Source organism: Solanum tuberosum, unplaced genomic scaffold, assembly GCF_000226075.1.
Source record: "Solanum tuberosum cultivar DM 1-3 516 R44 unplaced genomic scaffold, SolTub_3.0 scf00164, whole genome shotgun sequence".
Lineage (NCBI taxonomy): Eukaryota > Viridiplantae > Streptophyta > Magnoliopsida > Solanales > Solanaceae > Solanum > Solanum tuberosum.
In genome coordinates this window covers 1,219,585-1,233,616 of record NW_006239092.1, presented here as the reverse complement: position 1 = coordinate 1,233,616, position 14,032 = coordinate 1,219,585, and positions in this window count along the sequence as shown.

The following is a 14,032-nucleotide window of genomic DNA, read 5'->3' as shown; positions in this document are numbered from 1 at the left end:
CGAACTTTCAGAAAAGGTTCATCTATGCCATCTGTTAAAAGATTGGTTCATCTATGCCATTGTTGTTAAAAAAAATGTTCATCCATGTCATTTTTATTAACTCGGGTTTTGCAAAACCATTTTTTACATCTCAAACAACTTTTAACACTTTTCAATTGGAGTTTTTGGATCAAATGTACTCTTTTGCCTCTTCTTCCTTAAGAACACCAAGAACGCATAAAGAACATTAACAAATCCCAAATTTCAAACTTCTTTAATTTTTCCCGAAATTACCTCAAATTTCAAGAGTAGTTTCCCTCCGAGCTAGATACCAAATCTCTTTTGTAGCGCTAGCCATAGAATGAACTGATGTTATGGGATCAGTCACTTTGCCATAGTAAGTTTCTTCCATGCAACTTTAGGCAATTGTGGAAGAAATGAATTATAGGCTCTGTTGATGTTGAACCCACCTTTGTCGATGAAACTGTCAAGCGCAGTGTGGCAGAGGGTCCCCGTAGTCAACCAAGATCTTGCACCTGGTATTTTCGTAACCACCCATCTTGCTTGCTTAGGAGTAGTAACATTGTCTATAGAGTTTCCTTTTACGTGGAACGTATGAACCCATTGAACCCTTAATTTTTCTTTCTTATTTGCTATGGCCCATAATAATTTGTGTATTGCAGCCTTGCTCCAGTGTGAGAAGTTCAATATATTAAGCTCCCCCCACCCCCACCCCACAGACTTGGGTAAGTACAATGTGTCCCATGCCACGAGAGCTCTCCTAGTGTATTCTCCACCCCCTGTCTATAGGAAGTTTCTGTAAATCCCAGTCACTCAGTTGATAATCTTCTTCAGCAGGAGGAATACCTATGCCCAATAGGTTTGCATTTCGAATAATACACTTTTTATCAATTCAACTCTGCCACTGTAGGATAGCAATTTGGATGTCCAGTACCTCACTCGAGCAAGAGATACACTCATTTATGATGAGTTTCTTGGCAGACGGGTACATCCAAATATTTGAAAGGCATAGTGCCTAAGGAGAACAGTTCACTTACAATTTGCTCCTTGACTTCATGAGTATTTTTTCCAAAGTTGCCTTGTGTCAAGATACATCAGAGAAGTGCTCAAAAGCAACCAGCATCAGTTTGATTGAGATCCTATCAGCTCTACAATACAACAGTAGGACGTCGGCAAAGCAAATGTGCATCAGTTCCATCTTCTTGCATTTAGGATGGTAATTGAAGTCAGGATTTTGATTCAGTTGCTTCAGGGACCTGTTTAGGTATTCCATGGCTAAGACGAAGAGGTATGGGGACATGTTCTCTTTCACACATTACCATGTGCTGTCTACAAATGGCATTACTGACAACAAAGTCAATGCTGCTTAAAACGTCCTTCTTTCTAATGATTCATTCCAATCAAAAGGTTGCTTTGCAAATTGCTAGAAATGAGCAGTTGAGGTAACAAGACACCAGTCCCAGTGGCACCAAATAGAAATGTATCAGAAGGCTTCATTAATTGATGCAGAAGAAGACAAGGCCACTGTTTATTTCTGCCGTGCAAATATAGAAGCAACGATACAGAAAATTTATTACTGATATTTAAAGATATTAGCATTCTCCTTCAGAAACAAATTCTCAGGAGGGGTAGTTAAACTTCATAAACGAATGGATGTGAAAAGAAGAGAGTAAGTTCCAGGAAGTTACAGGCTAAATTGATATATATATCTATATTGAGCGTCTCCACATGAGGTGATGTTCACAGAAGGCCAGCTTCCTCACATGCAACTCTAGCATCAGTTATTCGCATTTCATTTCTGGAAGCGAAACCCCTTTGATCTGCAACATGCATAGAACCTGGTGCAATAATCCCAATGAAAATAGTAATATAAAGAATGGAGAAAGCATTAACAAAAAAAAGGAAGGACTCCAGGATGTCTTTGATACACAGAATGTTGAAAGTAAGCTTAGTTGTAACCGCGACAGACACGTTTACAAGCATACACTTGAGATCATACAGATCTCCTGAAATTTCTAAATGCTGAAGGTACGGGGCAAATATTACAAAAAAATACAAGAAAATTGAAGACCTACTTTCCAATGTTCTTGCAGCTTAAGTGTCTTTAGTTTTGAAGACCTAATTTCTAGGCAACAAGGACTGCCTGACATTTGCAGCTTTGCCATTGTCTAAAAACAAGCTCCACAACTTTATGCTCTTTAGAGACTTCCATGCTATGACCACGTCAGCATCAAAGTTAAAACGACCGAAAACTAATGATATTATTGACGAACAGGCGCAGAAAAATTCATGCAATGTGATTAAATCAGTGGACCAGAGTACAACATCTTCTACTTTTGTTTTAACAGCAATACTAAGCCATTGACTGATATGTGATTTGTATGGATACAGATGATGTTCGAGCTCAAATCTTTTTATGTTGGAAGCAGCAGAATGAGCTAATACATAATCAACAAAGTCTTCTTAGAGAGAATAGAGGTTGTGAATGCCTCATGTGCTGGCAATTTGAACTAAGAGTCTGACAACTGACTAATTTGATTTTGGATGATGGATTTCTTAAATTACTGCTTCTATCAGTTCCGTCATTAACGCCAGAAGTCATGATTTTGGTCCAAAAGAATTTGGAATCGCCAAGTTAATACTTTGTTGTCTTCTTAGATCGTCAACTCTTTTTCAAAAAGTCCTCAATATTCCCACCCGGAGGTTTGGACATAAACAATTTTTCAAATGACTTCAAATTAGTGTTTGTTTATGAATTTGGTCCTACGTTTTAGAAGGCTTTTTCTGAGACTCGCTCATGAGGCAGAGAACTTGCAAAACGTAATTACACTCACGTATGGGACTTAATTCGGTAAGGCTTACGCCCCAGGCATCCATCTGTGCGCTCTAAATACACCTAAAGATCAATGCTTTGGACTTGTTCAAAATACTATAAAGCGACAACATAGAGACTAACAGTAACGCCCACTCATATCATATGTTATCATCTTAAAGTTTCTGTCACAAGAAAAAAAAAACCAGAATTTATTAGCTTCATTTGCATCAGGTGAGGAAACTAAATTTCTCTTAGAAATCAAACCTAAACTGAGTACACTCATGGTAAGCCTAGATCGGACAGCATCAGTTTGTGGGGAATTTTCCTACCACACATTATATTCAACCTGCATTATTCAGCCATGACCCCCTAATAGTCGTTGGCCTTGAAGAATACTGCAAGCATGCATTATGCATGGTTGTTCCAACCTAAACTAAGCTGGATCCAGAACTCGCATTTGAGACATTTTGACATACACGTAAGTGCAGATGCATAAGACAGTTTCTGCACAATCAGCATTGTAACTCATGTGTAGGAATGTCACATGATTTCTGCACAATCCATCCTGTAGGAGGAGTTGTCTCCATTGTGGGATATCCGGGGGTATCACATAAGTAGGATCCCTGTTGGCGTGCCATGACTGGCCTTAATGTCACTAGGTTTACTCGCGTGTACAATTTAATTTATAAGGAGCAGAGAGTGGTGTTTTTATTCAACACAAATGCTAAGCAACATTGTTTGGCACTTATCAAAAGTTCAGTACATATATAGTTATTATTCTCACAAACATCGTCCTACAATAGATTGCCTTAAACTACCTAAATAACAGTAGTTAACCAAAATAAGGGGATAAAAGATACTAGTAATTGTTTTGCATAATAGCCATCTATTCCTCCATTGCAAAGTCACTGCTAAATTATGGGCCATTTTTCTAAGCAGAACACACACAAACTGGACAATGCCAGAACACACTGCAGACCTTCTTAGTTGCTGGGTGAGAAGAGGGGGGAGTAAGAGCCAGAAGAAATGGTGGAACATGATACCCTCCTGTATATGGTGGACTATTTGGAGAGAAAGAAACAAGAGGTGTATGGAAAATACTGCAGAATCAGTACAAAAGATCAAATGGCGTTGTATGAAGACCTTCTGTTTTTGGTGTAATGAGGAGGGTATAGAGGATGCTGGACAGATTTTAAATTTTTTCTCTTCTTTATAAGTTTAGTAGCAATTTCTTGAGTTGGTCTTTTTTGGGTCACTGATGTAAATCTTTTTGATGGTTGCCAGCATACCCTCATTGCTGAAGAATACAACTTTACTTTATCAAAAAAAAAAAGTAATTGTTTTGCATGGGATTTATCAAGGTCGGTCCGTGATTTTTTTTACAACCCCGAGCAAGCTATTTGAATTGAATCAAATTTGTGCCTGATAAATGACAATTTCAGGTGAATCAAGCAGATGTATCATCATGAAAGTACAAGTAAAAGCATTCAACCGCATTGTGAGTTCAATCACAATTGGCTACAGATCACATGCGATAAACAAACAGTACAAATCTCTTCCTTCCAAGAAATGCCCAAAAGGTAACTATCTCCAAGCTAAGTCATAATACCTTGATGTCATATGGACAAAGGTAGAAAAACATAACATTTCATAACCATATTTATCAGAAAAAAGCATTGCTTGTAGATCTTCCCATCTTGACAGATCTAGGGACAAAAGCCTCTGAAGTCACTCCAAAACATATGTACAACATCTAAAGTGCAACACAATAAAAGCTTCACAACAACTCAAACAACAATAACAGTTGGTATGTCATAAGGGATATGTAAATAAGGGAAAACTTAGAAAAAAAATTAATTCATTTTTTATTATGTAAATGGATACATACTTTTAACCAAAATATTAGGCTTGTATAACAGAGCTAATGTCAAACACTTCATTTCACAATATTATCATTCACTGTAATAGAAGAGAATAAAGAAATGAAGTTGGATTTTTCACAACCCATTATAACCTGTCCCAGCCAACTAAATTCTGCCTTAAGAATAAAGATTCTAGGCAAATCAAACAGATAATGAAACATATCCTTGAAAGGCGGGAACAAAAAGAGAGAAGAAGAAGAAGATAGAAAGGTTTGGTCCCAACTGGTCTCGTCTTTATGACCTTAGCGTTAAATACAAAGATTCAACAACAAGCTGGCTGGTAAGATCTCAATCTACATAAAACAAGAGTTTCTGGATAGCCATTTGACTTTATTTCAATCTATCTTGTACACATGCATGCATTACTATTCAGTTGAGTCTACAGAGTTATTCATTCAGCTCTTTAAATTCAGTTTTAGCAAGTTATTTTCATTCAACTATTTTACATACCGTACATTCCATGATGTACAATCCAAGAGCTTCTTTCAAATAACATAAGATTTGTTTCAAGGCTGCCCAGTGTTTGACTGTTGGTATAGACATAAATTGACCGATAAGATTGACTGTGTAGATGATATCTTGATGGGTCATAGTGAGATAGTTCAGTTTCCCAACTAACCTTTTGTATCTTTCTGGAACACCATCATCCTTAGTATTACGTACATTAGGAACTATTGGTGTGCCACATGGCTTAGCTCCCAATTTTCTAGTTTCTGCAAGCAGGCCAATCAGATACTTTCTTTGGACAAGAAAATCCCTTGCTTGCTTCTTGCTACTTTTATACCCAAGAAGCATTTCAGCTTCCCCAAGTCTTTGGTATGAAACTTGGTGTGTAAAAACTTCTTCAGAGAAGAAAATCATGCACAATCATCTCTTGTAATAACAGTGTCATCAACATAGACAACTAAAAGAATAATACCAGTAGTTGATTGTCGGTAGAATACTGAGTGATCACACTAGCTCTTTTCAACCCAAATTCTTGAAAAACATTAGGATAACCCAACAAACACAAAGGGAAATGCGTCTTGCATAGAAAAGGGAAAATCATTCAAACCCTAGCAAACCTTTCTGCACCCAAAAGATGGATCTACGGCCTTGCAAAAGAGTTGAAGAGACAAATAAAAAAGTGAAAAGAGTTGAAGATCAGAGTCAAATCAGTAAGTTGCCGGATTCTCTTCTTATTCTGATTCTCTCACTTTTGCCAACAAAATGCCTTCACAACATCTGTTCTCTCAAAAAGGTGGGAGCATCTATGGCCTTCAATTGATAGCTTCTTTTTCTCTTGTAAAGATAAATCGCAAAGGAAAAACTTCATATCCTTTGTCGATTATGTATTAGATCATTCTACTTGTTCCAAAATTAAAAACTTCCATTTGATTTTCACCCACCTGTCCAAATACGAGCAACGAGTCGGATTTGTTGATGAAATAGTAGATTTCAAAATCAGCCGATGGGTTCCTACTGATGAGGAGAAAAATAAAATATTTTCCCAATCTCCCGATGGCTTGCTACTATTGTTGAAAAGAATGTTGAAAATATTGTACTGTTGTCAGATTCATATGAGAATGACTCTATTGACTTGCCTGACACTATCTACAAGTGTTCTTCCTTGATAACATTAGATCTCACATGTTGTATACTTGATAAGGAAGTCGTCATAGACTGGAAGTCTTTAAAGACCCTACGATTGAATGACATAACCTTAGATGATGACAGAATTGTAAACATACTCTCAGGTTGTCCTGCTTTGGAAATCCTCGAATTTCTTGAATTCTCCGGATTCCGTCATATGGAAATTAGTTCTTCAAATTTAAAGAGGCTTAAGTTTGAAAATCATTTGCCGTACTATAACTCTGATGATCTCTCTTTGGATATTTTTGCCCCACATATTCAACATTTGGAGATCTCCGGATATATGTATGATCTCAGGTGTAGGCTAGTAAATGTATCCTCTTTGGTCAGTGCGAAGCTTACTTTCCAAATGAACTGGACTTGGTTTGATCAAGGTCCTGATGAGCATCAAGTTATAAAGACACTCATCGAAGATTATCTTCAAAAGTTGAGCAATGCAACTGAGTTAACGATTGGGACTTGCTTCATCTAGGTTTGTTGAACTTATTTGCTTTTTAGTATATAGATATCAAAAAGAGAAAACACTAAGAATATAACACAATTTGAGAACTTTTAAACTTTTTACAAATACAAAACTCTCCTAACTTTTTGCAATCTTTCTGTCAACTTTCTAAAGTTGGGTACTTCTTCTACCATTCAGCTACATTGTTAGATGGTCAGATTTTTCATAACATTATCTGTCTACATAAGATTTTTCTTCCTTTCATTTGTTCTTGGTTTCTCGATCGTTCACTAGTTTCATTGGGATTACCACCTCAGGTACTGATGCAGTTTGATAAGATGTCGCTTCTAGAATTGAAATGCAAGTGTCTAACTCTGGATTGGCATATCACAGAGCCTTATTTCTATGGAGCAGCTATCCTGTTGCGAGCCTCGACTCATGTGGAGACACTCAACATAACCATGGCAACTACTTCTGTAACTTCCTGCAACTTTTGCTCTTTTATTTGCACATCCATTGTAGGAAGTTTTAACATCCCTCCCCCTTTCCTACATTGAACGGTGTTCCAAAATGGATGCAATCATGCAAATATATCTTTGATTATCAATGAGAGACGTTGTCACTAGAAAACTTCATGTTAAAAAAATTGTTGACAAACTTAAGAGTTGTTACTCTTAGCTTGGTCTACCTATTCCAAGATTCATCCTCAGAGGAACAACTTTTGTAATCATTTTCCCAGAACCATTGAAGATTGGTCGATTCAGAAATTGTTCTATACCAGACACTTGTCCTATGAAATCACATTTTGTAAGTTTTGTGTATTATGATTTTCATTTGACTATATTCTCTTTCCAGTTGGATCTTGAGCAATGCGCATTTGAGTTGGGATATTTGGCCAAAGAACATGATATTCATTTCCTGTCAAGCTTCGAGTTTTCCAACCTTAAGAATGTCAAGGTTGTCAATGCTTCCAAGATCTGCTTGAAGGAGCATCTTGAATGGGATTATGATGATCTTTTCAACTTTTCAGAATTTCTACTAAAGAATACAAAAGTTTTGGTGAAGTTCGTAATTATATCAAGGAGAAAAATTTGTAGTATCTGTTCAATGAACTGTGCTTCTCGATTGGCTAAGAAATTGGTATGTTGCCCAAGATCCTCAACCAGTTCTGTGATCATTTGCGAGGAGGGAGCTTTCTGTGACTAGATTGCAAGTCGTTTTCTGTTTCAGTACCATAAATGTTACTTCATATTTAGATTTTGATTTACTGCTGGTGAAAATCTTGAATTTGTCTATGTAACTAATAACTATTTGTTCTTGTTATCATGTCCTTGTGACATACCAATGTTATGGTTGTTTGGTTTCTCATAAAACTTTTCTTTGTCGCATTTTAGATGTTGTGCATATGTTTCAGCAATTCTAGCAGGTTGTTTCCTTAGATTGACTAGCCATACTTTTTCTCATAATTAGGGTTATGAAATGATGTGTTTTGCAAACTTTGTCAATGACATCAAGGTATTATTATCAGAAGGTGTTTCTACTGTTAGTTTATCACAAAGATTCTGTAGTCAATTATGATTGAGACTTACAATGCAGTCAAATGCTATTTAACTTAAGGTCGTATTATAAGAGGGTTATGATACATCTGTTTGATTCACCTAAAATCTTAATATATTAGGTAGATTTGAGTTGGGCTTAAATAGCTTACTAGAGGTTGCAAAATATTTGTGGAACAATAGCTTATTATATCAAAGATAAGAGAGTGCCGGAGATGTTCAATGAAGTATGAACTGTGAAAACCGATATTATTTTTGGTTGATCGAGAAATTGTTAGGTTGCCCAAGATCCCCTACAAGTTCTGTGATTATCGTCAAGGTGTGAGCTTTCCATGACTAATAACTGCAAACAGTGTGCCATGCCAGGATGCGGTAAATGTCGTCTTATGTTGAGTTTTTGATAAACTGCTCATGCAATCATGAAACTACTCTTTAATATAGTCCTCCTATATAGTACGAACAATTTCATCACGTTGAACATGAATTTTCCGATAAGATGATCGAGAAGACGAAACAACATTATTACTTTGAGCCGGTTGTTAGTCACTGTCATTAGCAACCGTATCATCATGTTCATTCCATGAATATTTCATCAATTCATTGGTATAAAATTATGTAACATTGCGCAAGTTATGAAAATGATTCTTCTTCTTTTGAGCTGAGGGTCTATTGAAAACAATTTTTCTCCCCCACAAAGGTAGGGGTAACATCCTACCCTCACCCAGACCTCACTTTTACGATTATACTGGGTATGTTGTTGTTGCACAAGCTATAACAATGCTTCAGATTTCAAGGATATATTGTTACTGCATTATCTGTGTGACCTGAACCAGTTTCATACACTGTGAGCTTCATAGTCTATTTCTGAACCATGAGTTTTTCATGGATCATCCATGTCCTCCCTAGCTATTCCTTACTGCAGGCAATACACCTAGGGGCTGCGGCTAGTATTGCTCAGTGTTTGTTTCATGTTGAAAAATAAAGCCCTGGTCAGATGAATAACAACTCTCTAAGAGACCATAGTAGATCAGATAGGGGACGAGGTGGCCGCAATCAGTATCACCCTAACAACTATGGTAATAACTACTCTCCCATGGGTCAAGCTTGGAATGCAAATAATGATGGAAAAGGAATTGGTGTCAAATCGGTAATGGTACTAATCATCAAGTCGTGACATGTTTTCAATGCTACAATCCTTCGGCTTATTTCATTCATCAGGTGCCGATTCCCTTGACTCAAAACATGTTCCCTAACATAATCGCAACTCATCTACTGCACCTGATTTATCAAGCTTTGCTCACGTTGAGGATTATAAAGGTCTGGATCAACTACATGTTGGTAATGGACAAGGTTTCCCAATCCAAAAACACTGGCGGCACCTCTTTGTCAAATTTCTCTAATTGTACATCTTCCTTGAATAATATTCGTGATGTTCCCTCTCTAACTAAGTCCCTTCTTTCTTCGAAATCCAACTGCTTCTTTCCGGTCAGAGTAATAATGCTCTTTACACCGTATCAATCAAGCCACAGTCCTCCGGTCATCCTTCAGCTTTCACGCCACAAAAGTCACATCCTCCTGTTGGCATTTTTGGTTGGGCCATCCACATTAGAAAGTTCTTAGCCAAATGTTGTCTAGACATCAGCTTTCTAGTTCCAGTTTTAGATTACAAAATTTATGTATGGCTTGCCAACTTGGCAAGTCCATAATGAAAGTAATTCATTTTTGCAACTCATTTCCCCCTTTTCTGTCATCTCAAGGTCATCATTCCTCTAAAGTTTTCTAATTATACCGAGCAAGTTAGAGTCGGCTCTATGAATCCTCCGGTTTATTTTCTACATAGAGAATTAAAAATGGCAGCAAAAGAACATCCATCATACAACCACTATGATAATCCTTCATATGAAATTAACGCCAACTTTTGAACATCCATGCATTATGTTATTTCCCATCTTCTTAGAACTATGAAAAATTGCCTTTTCAAGTAAATTCCTGACATTCAATGATTGAAATGTGTTACACTATATGGCCCATATAGAGTAAAGGCACCTCCGAGAACCATAGCTTGTCTCGCTATTGCCACAGCCGTGTTCCTCACACACATCGGGAGAAGTTCCAATGTGTAGATTAATAGAATGTTAAACACTGTTCACGAACTGAAATATGAAATCAATTCGACCCCTATTTGCAATCCTTTAAAGTTTCCTCCCTCAACTACAACACAACCTATGCTACAAATTCCACTAAGCATAGAATCATGACTCCTCAGTAGAATCATGAGTCTTTAAATGAAAGCACCTTTGTAAGGCAACAAACATATGGAGATCTCAAAGGGTCAAACAGATAAATATAATCAAACATTCTCATTGTGATGTGGCCAAACGCGCGACAATTATGAAGACATCTCAGAAGACTTAATAAATAATCACTTACAACACGTGAGTAATATATCATCAAGCATGCTTTAACAGGTAAATCACTATTTTAAGCTCCAAGAAGTTGATGTAAATGCAACACACCAAGATGCAATAGAAGATTTAATGTTAATATAAAAGATTTTCACTGAATTTGATACCTTAAAATAAGTTGGATAGGCAGCAACCAATTTGTTTGCTCTGAGTTCATTGGCCTAAGAAATAGCAGCATTGTACAAAAGTTGTTCAGAATGTCGTGCATCAGAGTCGGGTTCATTAAATAAATCTCCAAAACCATCCAAGAGTAACTGAGGACCTTATTTTAACATGTTTCCAGTAGTTAAGATTACTTCTTTGTAAGGAAGTAAAAGAATCTCCGAATCTTCAAGTTGCAACCGGGCTTCATCTTCCGATAGCCTCGTATATGAATCAGTTTCAAGATTTGAATCCACAGCGCGTACCTATTAGAAGTTATGTTAATCAGAGTCATTAGCTGACATCAGAAAGTTGATTAAGCCGGTCATATTGGCCATAATTAACCATATTTTTCTGAATACTAATTTGACCAAAATAAAGAATGAGAAATATTGCCCAGAAGACCAACTAATTGCAGCAAGCATGAATAAATTTCCAAGTTCATCTAAGAGCTTAGTAATGATAAGTTGCGATTATCAAGTCTGAGTAGAGGTCATGTAAATTAGCGATAGTTCTTATGTATTTGAGAATGGAAATAGCCGATAATTGGTGTGAGGATTTACCGCAGTATTAAATGTTGCTCGAACCCGCGGATGCATCAGTCAATTTGTACCCACTTTGCCACTAGGCTACATGTTACTATTGGTTTAAGCGGGGTCAAATTAATTATATAGAGTATTTTTTTTTCAAAAAACAAATTGAATATATATGTACATATAATGTATTTTTTCGACGAAGTGGATCTGCCCCTGGTGGTCGGTAAAGGACAGTTCAACTTCTTTGTGCACCGAAGCGTAGTTGGGGTTGACCCGATCTAACCGGCCATTATCAATGTAGTAACTCTTATTTAATAGTGTGCTTGAATCTTTGTCCCCTAGTATTGATTTAAGTGACGGGTGATGTGTCAATGATATTACCTCTTCGTCAACTAATATTATTATTTTGAAAGTGCCTTCATGCCTTGAATTTTTGTAAGGTACTAGTATACGTATTCGCGCGTTACGCGGCTATATATGAATTTATGATTAATTTAATTTCATGAAACATCAATTAGTTGAAATATTTTACATATTTGTCCTTTATTATTTTTATGTTGTATTGATATATTAATATATTTTTCATATTAACAATTTATTAGTTAAGAATATTTCACATGAAAGGTAAAATATTATAAGACTAAATGACATGTTAATATATTTTGCATATATTTTTTTTCAAATTCAAAAGATTCAAAATATTCTTTACATTCTAAAATTTGTGTCAAACGATAATAGAAAAGTAATTTAAAATAGAGTCAATATAAAATAATGTCATATAATAATAGAAACATGTTCATGATATATACATTTTTTATTAATCATTGAAAATAATTAATCACAAATACTGAATAAGTTACTTTTAAACTTTCGAAAAAGAAAATAATAATTTAATTTTTTATCAGTGATTATCTGTCGAGGAACTTATCAATTTTTCTAGTAATCTATTATAGTAATTATTGCGTAAATTCCTTTTATGACTATTATAAAATTTATCATAATTTTTAGTACTTATTATTTTAATACAACGTGTAATCTTTTTCTTCAAATTGTTATTTTTGTTTAATCATAAAAAATAGTACTTACAACAATTTCTGTTTTTATTAACTTAAATATATTTCAATACAACGTAGAATATTTACTTACTATTTTCTTCCCGTGTTCTTTTCTTTAGTCATATATCAATAATACATACAACAATTTAATTTTTTATTAACACAAAATACCTTTAGTAATAATTCTTCTAATGTTCTATTAATAATAATGATTGAAATTATTTATGATTACTATTAAAGTTTCTACATAATTGAGATAAAAATTGAGGTTACGTACAAATAAAAATATTTTTGAACAAATAAAATAATTACATGAACTATTAGAGAGTACCTTCTAGTTATATAATTATCTTACAATTATGATAAAGTCAGAAAAGTGTAACTATCTTCAAAAACTATAAATATTAAATTCAAAATTTGAACTTTTAATTAGTCAGTCTCAATTATGTAAAAAATTACAAATATTTTTATAATTTTAAAATAACTAACTTATCATTTTAAAAATAATTTTATAATCCCTAATTAACTATTTAAAATTTTATATAAATTCTATATTTTTTTAAAATGTCTGAATTCCACGTTATAAAAAAAATAATCTTAATTTTGAATTCGCTTTGATATAATATTTTGAAACACGTTACTATTTGTCTCGATCTCATATACAATGGTGCATATTCTCTTATTAATTAAATGGTAGTTTCTAATTAACTAAATGACCTATTATTTATTTCAATATTGACAAAATAATTTCAAATTCTCTAATATCTTGTAATATAAGAAGTCTTTTTTGTACATTTAATTTTTAGAATAGTTATGTATTCTATAGGTTTGAAAGTTCTAAATTTCAAAGACAAGCCATTTATTTTAAGTATAGTAACAATTTAAAAATATATATTTTAAATAAAATTTAACTGAACAAATGAACAAATTTTTGTTCATAATTTAATATTTTATCACTCACAAATATATTACTAAAAAACTATAAGAAAGTGGAATAATATGCATAAATCATGATATTCTACCTTTATCGATACATTATATTAATAATTCCATAGAAATTAAGATATTCAATTGCACATCTTTAGCATTTTAAAAATGTGAATATATCACCAATAATCCAACATTCAAAAACATGTTAGTGTAAATGATTGAGTAAAAATTAACAGAAAATGAAAAAAAAATGTATTAGAATAACTTCACTAGAATTAAATTTAAAAAATAACGTACAATCTAAAAAAAAAATTAATCGCCCTAAAAATATCAAAGATTACAAATGTAAATAAATAAAAATATAAAACTTATTTGATTTAAAAAATTTAAGTACATAATATCACAAAAAACAAATCAAATTGAATGAAATAAACTAAAAAAAAACATAATAAGACATTATAGATCTAACAATATCATCATTTGCAGAGGATTTTCACTTTGATAAATATTGTTCTTCTTTTCTTGAACTTCTACTATT